The sequence below is a fragment of the Odocoileus virginianus genome, chromosome 19 (genome assembly GCF_023699985.2).
Source record: "Odocoileus virginianus isolate 20LAN1187 ecotype Illinois chromosome 19, Ovbor_1.2, whole genome shotgun sequence".
NCBI lineage: Eukaryota > Metazoa > Chordata > Mammalia > Artiodactyla > Cervidae > Odocoileus > Odocoileus virginianus.
The window spans coordinates 20,622,607-20,633,615 of record NC_069692.1 but is presented as its reverse complement, the minus strand read 5'-3'; the positions used below and the strand labels follow the sequence as shown (position 1 = coordinate 20,633,615).

The 11,009-nt window shown below is 38.0% G+C and overlaps 1 long non-coding RNA gene across 1 annotated transcript in view; it reads left to right on the top strand.

Moving 5' to 3' along the window:
- The first annotated feature begins 9,117 nt into the window (after positions 1 to 9,117).
- Positions 9,118 to 11,009, top strand: part of LOC110137762 (uncharacterized) — a 33,175-nt gene continuing 31,283 nt past the window's right edge. Inside the window, exon 1 of the long non-coding RNA XR_011492953.1 lies at positions 9,118 to 9,316. This is a non-coding gene — a long non-coding RNA (uncharacterized lncRNA). The remainder of the gene's footprint in view (positions 9,317 to 11,009) is intronic.

Genomic DNA, 11,009 nt, shown 5'->3' with positions numbered 1-11,009 from the left:
TCACATTTGGGTTTTTCCCCTTCACCCACTCCATCTTTCCAAGATCCTGTATTTTAGCATTCCCCTCAAAAACTAATAATTACACATCTGTTTTTTTTAAGGTTATTCCACTGCATTAAATATCCCATGTACCAAATATATATTTGGTTCCTATCCTTTAATGCCCAGGGGACAACTAACTACATACACTGAATCTAGGGTTTAGAATTGCAACTATTGTGTATGTATACACACACACAGCCATAAATAATTTTTATAGCTAATGATTACAGGTATAGAGCTTCAAGACATTCTCTTTCAGAAGGAATATATCCTTCTACTTCAAGAATGTTCAACAGCTTTGATTTGTCATGGATAATTATCCTGGTCTCTCCACACTGGGATGGCAGTCAGGAAGTTGTATTTTCTGTCCTAGGGCCAGGATTTTTACCAATGCTTCCATGGCATTATGACTTCCATTAACCAACAAGGCCACTCATCTTTCAGAGAACACAGGGATACATAAACAAGCATGCCAGTTCTTATGTGTACACAAGAACACACATACACTGACCCTGAAATAAGACTTCCTCTTTCCTCTGACTGAAATGTATTTCCCCAAAGTGGAAAAGTCGGAGAAGGGAAAGTATTTTTTTCCCATTTGGTTGTCTTCAGTGATTGTCAGTTAAACCTTAACTTTGATGAATAATGCAATACTATGTCTAGTTCTACCTAAACATCATCTATCTAAACTTTGTAGATGTACATTTTTACACACACATGACCTGAGGAGAACCTATCCAGATCTAAAAAGAATTGGATCATTCTTTATGGTGTTAAATACAGAAGAACTGAATCCAAATCTGTGAACTCTCCAAATCTATGCTGTCCAAAACGGTAGCTACTACTCGCAGGCAGCTACTGACCATCTGTCTGAGTAAATGCAAAATACATACTCTAAGCATTTAAATACACAGTGGGTTTTGGAGATTTAATATGAAAAAGGCATATGTAATATATAACCTTTATGTTAATTACACATGGAAATGATAATCTTTAGAATATATTGGGTAAAGTGTTATTAAAATTAATTTTCACTTGTTTCCTTTTCTTTCTTAATGTCTGTATAGCTTAAACCTGTAGGTTGCATTATACATCTATTGGACAGCACTAGCCTAGATGTTAATTCAGTCATGAAAAAGTCATTGACATGAAATGTTTTCTTACTCTAGAGTATATGGGCTAGCTGAGCAATAATCTCCAGTGGCCATGTAACATCTGACATACCTTACATTTACATGCCTATTTGTTCATTCTCTCTCTCTCTTCCCCCAATGGAAAATAAAGTTCATATGATAGCTCAGTTGGTAAAGAATCCGTCAGCAATGAAGGAGACCCCAGTTCAATTCCTGGGTCAGGAAGATGCACTGGAGAAGGGATAGGCTACCCACTCCAGTGTTCTTGGGCTTCCCTTGAGGTTCAGTTGGGAAAGAATATGCCTGCAGTGCATATTCTGGCTCGATCCCTGGGTTAGGAAGATCCCCCGGAGAAGGGAAAGGCTACCACTCCAGTATTCCGGCCTGGAGAATTCCATGGACTGTATAGTCCATGAGGTAGTTGGACATGACTGAGCGACTTTCACTTCCAAATAAAACTTTATAGACTGTTAACCCTTGGCATGTAAAGTAACTGAAAATTCAAAATGCATCTGCCCTTCTCCTTTACAAGCAAAGCTTTGCAGGAAGGCATTTCAGCTTTTGTCCTTTGAGATGTGTGGGTATCCTGCATGTGGATGCACGCCTATTGCAGTTGCCCGAATGGTGGCGTGCTGGAGTCTGCCAGCTGTCAACTTCTGGGAAAAACTCCACCTCCCACAAAGTGTCTGAGAAATCCTGGGGCCCACCCCTGGACACTGTAATTCAGTTTTGTTTTAAATTTTAATTTAAATAGACACCATGTGGCTGGTGGTGGTTTAGGCGCTAAGTCATGTCTGACTCTTGCAATCCCATGGTCTGTAGCCTGCCAGGCTCCTCTGTCCATGGGATTTTCCAGGCATGAATACTGGTGTAATTCAGTTTTGGCTTATGGCTTTCCCATTATCCCCTCTTTCCTCCTTCCTTCCTGATGCTTAAGCAAAAACCCTCCAAGTTGTTCTTGACTCTTCCTCTCTCATTCTCCACTTGTAGTTCATTAGCAAATCCCATTGTTTCCTCCTTCAAAATCCAAACTCTGCCACTGCCACCCTGGTCCAAGTCACGTGCATCTAAATGAATGGAAGTCAGATCTTAGAGCTCCTCTCTTTAAGAGTATCCAATGTCTCCACTGCAGTCAAGGCAAAGTCAAAGCTCTTAAAATGACTGAAAGGCTTATCTTACTCCCAAATTCTCAGATCTCAGTCCCCTAATGTTCTCCCTTTGGCCCACTGTGCTCAAGGCATACTAGTCTCCAAGTTGTTCCACACACCCAGGCACACTCTCCGCCATGCGCTTCTATTTCTGTTGCTTGGAATACCCTTCCTCCAAATCTTTGCCTGGCTGTTTCTTCACTTCTTTCATCTCTGTTCACATTGCATGTCTTCCTTGGCCACCTATATAAAATACCACCCTCTCCCTGTTATTTAATTCATTTTCCCCCATATCAGAATCTTACATAGCATATATTTACTTGTTTGTTATGTCTCACCACGAGAACTTAAGGTTCAGAAGAGTAAAGATTTTGCAATTATATTTTCATTGCCTACATATGGCTTACACCATGAGTGCTCAATGATATTGCATATAAAAAAAAATACTTCGTAACCCACTCCCAAACTTCAAATTGTAGGTTTTTAAACATTCATATCTACAATTGGCAAAGCACACCAGAGGCTTTTTTGGAACCCTAGAAAACAAACCATTTCTTTTAGTATTCTCCCCCTCATTGACATTTATAAATCATTTCATATACAAACAATATATATATATATATATATATATACACACACACACACACATATATATGTAAAATGATGGTTCAGATTACAATTAATATATATGTGAATACATTCATACATATACAAATTATATATTATTGATATATATTCTAAAGTTTATACATTTACATGTCAGACTTCTGTGGGTTAGACATAGCTAGAAATTTCCAGTCTTAATTTACCCTGCTAACTAGACCTGGAGTACCCTTCCATGCATTAGAATTCTATCCACTTTTCAAACACTGCATGCATGCTCAGTTGCTCAGCTGTGTCTAAGTCTGTAACCCCCACCAGGCTCCTCTGTCCAAAAGATTTCCCAGGCAAGAGGGTGGCTCTTTCCTCCACCAGGGGATCTTCCCAACCCAGGGATCAAACCTTTATCTCCTGCACTGGCAGACAGATTCTTTACCACTGAGCCACTTGGGAAGCCCTTATTAAACAGTACATTATCTCTATTTTGAAGCTCTAAATACAATTTAAAAATAAATGTTAATTGTCAGACTTAGTTTCTTTTGCCCTCAATTAGAGGTTTCGGGTGAGGTCTCATTCTGTATTACCTGTTTTTGGACTTAGCCTAAAACACCTCAAGAAGATTCTGTCTTTTTCATTTTTATTTCCTGTAGCTGCTAGCACAATTCCTTCTGCATAGTAGGTGTTTAATTTTATTTGTTGTATAGGATTTACATATATGAATATTTCTATTTTTAAAAAGCTTCATGAACATTTCTTAAGCCAAATTTGAAGCAAACTTTTTAGACAGAAATAATTTCTAAGTTAAAGTCTAATATAAACTGGCTGTGTCTTGGCATACATGTTTGTCCTGTCCATTTAAATTTCCCACTTAGGAGAATTTTATTCATTTCCACTACCAGCATCTCTTAGTACTTCAGCAATAGCCTCCCTTTAAAAAAAAAATTATTTTAGTTGGAGGCTAATTACTTTACAAGATTGTAGTAGTTTTTGCCATACATGGACATGAATCAGCCATGGGTGTACATGTGTTCCCCATCTTGAGGCCCCCTCCCACCTCTCTCCCCATCCCATCCCTTAGGGTTGTCCCAGTGCACTGGCTTTGAGTGCCGGTTTCAGGCATCAAACTTGGACTGGTGATCTATTTCACATATGGTAATAAACATGTTTCACTGCTACTCTCTCAAATCATCCCATCCTTGACTTCTCCCGCAGAGTCCATAAGTCTGTTCTTTATATTTGTGTCTCTTTTTCTGTCTCGCATATAGGGTCATCATTACCATCTTTCTAATTCCATATATATGCATTAATATACTGTACTGATGTTTTTCTTTCTGACTTACTTCACTCTGTATGATAGGTTCCAGTTTCATCCACCTCATTAGAACTGATTCAAATGTGTTCTTTTTAATGGCTGAGTAATAGTCCATTGTGTATATGTACCATAGCTTTCTTATCCATTCATCTGCCAATGGACATCTAGGTTGCTCCCATGTCCTAGCTATTGTAAACAGTGCTGCAGTGAACATCGGGACACATGGGTCTCTTTCAATTCTGGCTTCCTTGGTGTGTATGCCCAGCAGTGGGATTGCTAGATCGTATGGCAGTTCTATTTCCAGTATTTTAAGGAATCTCCACACTGTTCTCCACAGTGGCTGTACTAGTTTGCATTCCCACCAACAGTGTAAGAGGGTTCCCTTTTCTCCACACCCTCTCCAACATTTATTGTTTGTAGACTTTTTGATAGCAGCCATTTTGATTGGTGTGAGATGATACCTCATTGTGGTTTTGATTTGCATTTCTCTGATAATGAGTGATGTTGAGCATCTTTTCATGTGTTTGTTAGACATCCGTGTGTCTTCTTTGGAGAAATGTCTGTTTAGTTCTTTGGCCCATTTTTTGATTGGGTCATTTATTTTTCTGATATTGAGCTGCTTGTATATTTTTGAGATTAATTCTTTGTCAGTTGCTTCATTTGCTATTATTTTCTCCCATTCTGAAGGCTGTCTTTTCACCTTGCTTATAGCTTCCTTCATTGTGCAAAAGCTTTTAAGTTTAATTAGGTCCCATTTGTTTATTTTTGCTTTTATTTCCATAACTCTGGTCATAGAGGATCCTGCTGTGATTTATGTCAGAGACTGTTTTGCTTATGTTTTCCTCTAGGCCTTTTATATACATTTAGATCTTTAATCCATTTTGAGTTTATTTTTGTGTATGGTGTTAGAAAGTGTTCTAGTTTAATTCTTTTACATGTGGTTGACTAGCTTTCCCAGCACCACTTGTTAAAGAGATTGTCTTTTCTCCACAGTATATATATTCTTCCCTCCTTTGTCAAAGATAAGTTGTCCATAGGTGTGTGGATTTATCTCTGGGCTTTCTATTTTGTTCCATTGATCTATATTTCTGTCTTTGTGCCAGTACCCTACTGTCTTGATGACTGTAGTATAGTCATGAAGTATTTGTAGTTTAGTCTGAAGTCAGGCAGGTTGATTCCTCCAATTCCATTCTTCTTTCTCAAGATTGCTTTGGCTATTTGAGGTTTTTTTGTATTTCCATACAAATTGTGAAATTATTTGTTCTAATTCTGTGAAAAATGCCATTGATAGCTTGATAGGGATTGCATTGAATCTATAGATTGCTTTGGGTAGTATACTCATTGTCATTATATTGATTCTTCCAATCCATGAACATGCTCTATTTCTCCACCTACTTGTGTCATCTTTGATTTCTTTCATAAGTATTTTATAGTTTTCTATATATAGGTCTTTTGTTTCCTTAAGTAGATTTATTACTAAGTATTTTATTCTTTTCATTGCAATCGTGAATGGAATTGTTTCCTTAATTTCTGTTTTCTCATTGTTAGTGTATAGGAATGCAAGGGATTTCTGTGTGTAATTTTATATCCTGCAACTTTACTACATTCATTGATTAGCTCTAGTGGTTTTCTGGTGGTGTCTTTAAGGTTTTCTATGTAGAAGATCATGTCATCTGCAAACAGTGAGAGTTTTACTTCTTCTTTTCTGATTTGGATTCTTTTTATTTCTTTTTCTTCTCTAATTGCTGTGGCTAAAACTTCCAAAACTATGTTGAATAGTAGTGGTAAGAGTGGGCACCTTTGTCTTGTTCCTGACTTTAGGGGTAATGTTTTCAATTTTTCTCCATTGAGGATAATGTCTGCTGTGGGTTTATCATATATGGCTTTTATTATGTTGAGGTATGCTCCTTCTATGCCTGCTTTCTGGAGGGTTTTTATCATAAATGGATGTTGAATTTTATCAAAAGCTTTTTCTGCATCTATTGAGATAATCATATGATTTTTATCTTTCAATTTGTTAATGTGGCATAACACATTGATTGCTTTGCAAATATTGAAGAATCCTTGCATCCCTGGAATATAGCCCACTTGGTCATGATGTATGATCTTTTTAATATGCTGTTGGATTCTGTTTGCTAGAATTTTGTTGAGGGCTTTTGCATCTATGTTCATCAGAGATATTGGCCTGTAGTTTTCTTTTTCTGTGGCATCTTTGTCTGGTTTTGGTATTAGGGTGATGGTGGCCTCATTGAATGACTTTGGCAGTTTACCTTCCTCTACAATTTTCTGGAAGAGTTTGAGTAGGCTAGGTGTTAGCTCTTCTCTGAATTTTTGGTAGAATTCACCTGTGAAGCCATCTGGTCCTGGGCTTTTGTTTGTTGGAAGATTTTTGATTACAGTTTAGATTTCCGTGCTTGTGATGGGTCTGTTAAGATTTTCTATTTCTTCCTGGTTCCATTTTGGAAGGTTATACTTTTCTAAGAACTCATTCACTTCTTCCAATTTGTCCATTTTATTGGCATATAGTTGCTGATAGTAGTCTCTTATGATCTTTTGTATCTCTGTGTTGTCTGTTGTGATTTCTCCATTTTCATTTCTAATTTTGTTGATTTGATTCTTCTTTTTTTTTCTTGATGAGTCTGGCTAATGGTTTGTATATTTTGTTTATCTTCTCAAAGAACCAGCTTTTAGTTTTGTTGATTTTTGCTATAGTCTTTCTTTTTCATTTACTTTTGCCCTAATTTTTTACTATTTCTTTCCTTCTACTAACCCTTGGGTTCTTCCTTTCTTCTTTTTCTACTTGCTTTTGGCGTACAGTTAGGTTATTTATTTGATTTTTCTCTTGTTTCTTGAGGTAAGCTTGTATTGGTATGAACCGTCCCCTTAGCACTGTTTTTACTGAATCCCATAGGTTTTGGGTTGTCATGTTTTCATTTTCATTCGTTTCTATGCATGTTTTGATTACTTTTTTGATTTCTTCTGTGATTTGTTGGTTATTCAGAAGCATGTTATTTAGCCTCCATATGCTTGTATTTTTAATAGTTCTTTTTTTCCTGTAGTTGACATCTAATCTTACCACATTGTGATCAGAACAGATGCTTAAAATGATTTCAATTTTTTTGAATTTACCAAGGCCAGATTTATGGCCCAGGATGTGATCTATCCTGGAGAATGTTCCATGGGCACTTGAGAAAAAGGTGAAATTGTTTTGGGGTAAAATGTCCTATAGATATCAATTAGGTCTAACTGGTCCATTGTATCACTTAAAGTGTGTTTCCTTGCTAATTTTCTGTTTGGTTGATCTATCCATAGGTGTGAGTGGGGTATTAAAGTCTCCCACTATTATTGTGTTACTGTTAATTTCCCCTTTCATACTTGTTAGCATTTGCCTTACACATTGTGGTGCTCCTATGTTGGGTGCATATATATTTATAATTGTTATATCTTCTTCTTGGATTGATCCTTTGATCATTATGTAGTGTCCTTCTGTGTCTCTTTTCATGGCATTAATTTCAAAGTCTATTTTATCTGATATGAGTATTGCTACCCTTGCTTTCTTTTGGTCTCCATTTGCATGAAATATCTTTTACCAGCCTTTCACTTTCAGTCCATATGTGTCCCTTGGATTAGTCAGTTTATTTAATCTCTTTCTCTCAGAAGATGTTTTGTTTGGTGAAACTTTACTGTACACCACACAGTCACAAAGATAGTGTCTAGGGCTGAACCAACTTACTTACAAACTACTTTCCTTCCTCCTCATCTCTGCCCTATCCAAATAAAGTATGTTTTTTATTTAATTATTTGTGTCAGGTCTTAGCTGTAGCATGCAGGATCTTTAGTTTCAACACGTGGATTCTAGTTCCCTGACCAGGGATCAAACCCAGGCCCCCTGCAATGGGAACGTGAAGTCTTAGCCACAGAACCACCAGAGAAGTCCTAAGTATATGTTTTTTAATTTTGAAAAAAATTAGTTCTAGAGAAGAACCTATGTCTTTAATCTTTGGAAAGAAGTAAAAAGGGGAAAAAAAAAGCAACTGTCACCCCATCAAGGTTTTCATTTGTTAAAAACTGTTCTGCTGGCAGAAAATTCAGAATTTTTTTAAGGATCTTCCCAAAATTGCTTTAGCTTAAAACAAAGTGAAAATGATTCCCAGCCACCTCTCATTTTCTTACCCATCATTCAGGCCTTCTAATTTCATCTCTTCACCACCTTGAAATGAAACAAGCTTACATAAATGACATGTTACTGGTCTAACTCGAAAAAGTCTTTTTAGACAGGATTTTAAAATGTGTTCTCTCATTGGGTAAATGCTCAAAGAATACACTGAGGTCTTCTAAGCTTAGCTGGAATCAATTTATTGGGCAAGCAATGAATCTAATTGTTATGCTAGCTTCCATGTCAGCAAAATAACAGATGTACAGTATAATGGTGGTGGGGGGGGGGTTGCTTTGGGATTGCTAGAGCAGGTGCGACTTTAAAAAAAAAATCACATGGAACTTTATCAAGTGCATTTGGAAACAGTTGGAAATGAGCCAGGAGGAACATTCTCCTTCAATCCCTTAGACATCCAGTTGTGGACTTGGATTAGGCCCCTGAACAGCTGAGTTAGGAGGACACTGACACCTTGTCACTCTTTCAAGCTCTTTATTCCCTCCTCACCCTCCAACAAAAGCACCAGAGATTGCCCTCCCCTAACTAGACACACACACACACACACACACACACACACACGTCCAGCTGCCAGATACGCCAGTTCCCTTTCAGAGAACACTAGAGAGTGAGTCCAGGCAAGTTACCATGGTTCTCTGACTATTATTGTGTCCAGCCCATCAGGGAATGGAAATAAGCGTGCACATGTTCTTAAAGGCCCTTTGGGGAAGATCAGTGGGGCTGCATGGGGGACACAATGGCAGGCTTTGTCACAAAGAAAGGATTTGGGCTGGCAGGCAGCAGCAGTCCTGCTGGACACAGAGTTTGTCTGCAAAGGCAGTGGGGGGAAACCATGTGCTGGGTTACAGAGCATCCTCACTGGGAAAAGTAGAGCATTTCGCATAATTAAAAGTCATCCTGAAGACATCAGGTAAGAACCTGCTGTTTTTAATTAATTGCTCCTGTGATCTTGTGGCTTTAAAAGGGGTGCTATTCAGAGAGGTTATGATTCACTCCAGAAACAAGTTATTCAGATGAGGGCAAAACACAGTGTATTTGAAAGTTTGATAAAGGCAAAAGAGGAAAGAGAAGGAAAACTATGTGAGAGAAAGAACTGAAAGTCGAAATCACCCATGTATAATTTGCTAAAATAATCGTGTTCTCTTTTCATGCTCTGTGCCTCAGCACCTTCACATTCAAAGGACAGCTTCCCCCTGACCTACATCCTACCTTGATATATAAATTATTTTGAGGAAAAAATCCTCAGAGTCAAGGTTAACAGAAAACAGCTGGAAAACAAACTGAGAGCCATATGTCATAGATTCCTCCAAGTAGAAAGATTAAAAAAAAAAAAAAAAAACTCCGTTATGAAGAGTCAGCACGTCCAGAACAAGCAGGTGGAACCAAGGACTTTACATAGTCTCCATGATGATGAAAATAAACATGGTGAGGACTATATAATTGTGTCAGTTACAAAAAGAGGGACTGGACAACATGAGAAATCTGATCTGAAATCTTTTTTTCTTTCTCCATTATAAAATCCGCAACTCAATCATCTTAAGCAGTTAACTGCCATTCTGCTTTTCTTGTGCATCTCCTTAGATGGAGAAAGGGTTGCATGTTGGAGAATGTATCACAGCTCATGCTTTTCAAATTTCTGATATGTAAGCCTCTACTCTTTATAGATCTTTCAGATGAAAGAACACTGGTGGCAGCAGAATGGTCCCTTGATGACATGAGGTCCCACCACCCATCAAAAAGAAGAAATTTGAGACCTAAAACAGAGCACTGTCTGTGTCCTTTCTTGAACTATCTACCCTGTTTTCTCTTTCACAAATCATGATAATAAAACAAAGTTTTTCTTAAAAAAAAAAAAAAAGAATGCTTCCATCTAGACTCATTCCTTATAAGGTATATTATATAAAGTAGTATCAGCACAGGAGATAGAATTTGATTATATTAAAGGCTATAAAGGAAAACTAGGGAGTTCCCTGGTGGCTCAGTATTTAGGATTCTGTGCTTTCATTGCCAAGGGTCCAAGTTCAATCCCTCGTTGTGGAACTGAGATCCTGAAAGCTGCTCAGTGCAGCCAAAAAAAGAAAGAAAGAAAGAAAGATAGCATTAACTAGCTAAATCAAAATATATTTTTTTAAGTTGTACGTTTTCTTCTAATCTTCCCCATTGTTTTAATTGTTGTATAAATTTGTATCCTTTCTCACTCAATATAGTAAATATTAGTATCTTCCCATGTCACAACAACAATGTAGTTGATATTCCTTGAAAGGTGCCAGAAAATTATTCTTCCCTCTTTTCAGAAGCCCCGGGGTGGGTGTGGGGTGGTGGACAGGTGTGGCTGTGTGCGTGTGTAGAGCCAGGCTCTCTGTCATGTGGCTCTGCTTCCATGACCTGATTCGGTACTAGGGTTGACATCGTGCTCAACATGGGCACTCTCTGTTCTACTGCATGTGTGCTAAGTTGCTTCAGTTGTGTCCGACTCCTTGTGACCCTATGGACTGTAGCCTCCAGGCTCATCTGTCCATGGGATTCTTCAGGCAAAAATACTAGAGTGGGTTGCCATTGCTTTCTCCAGGGGATCTTCCTGACCCAGGGATCGAACCCAGGTC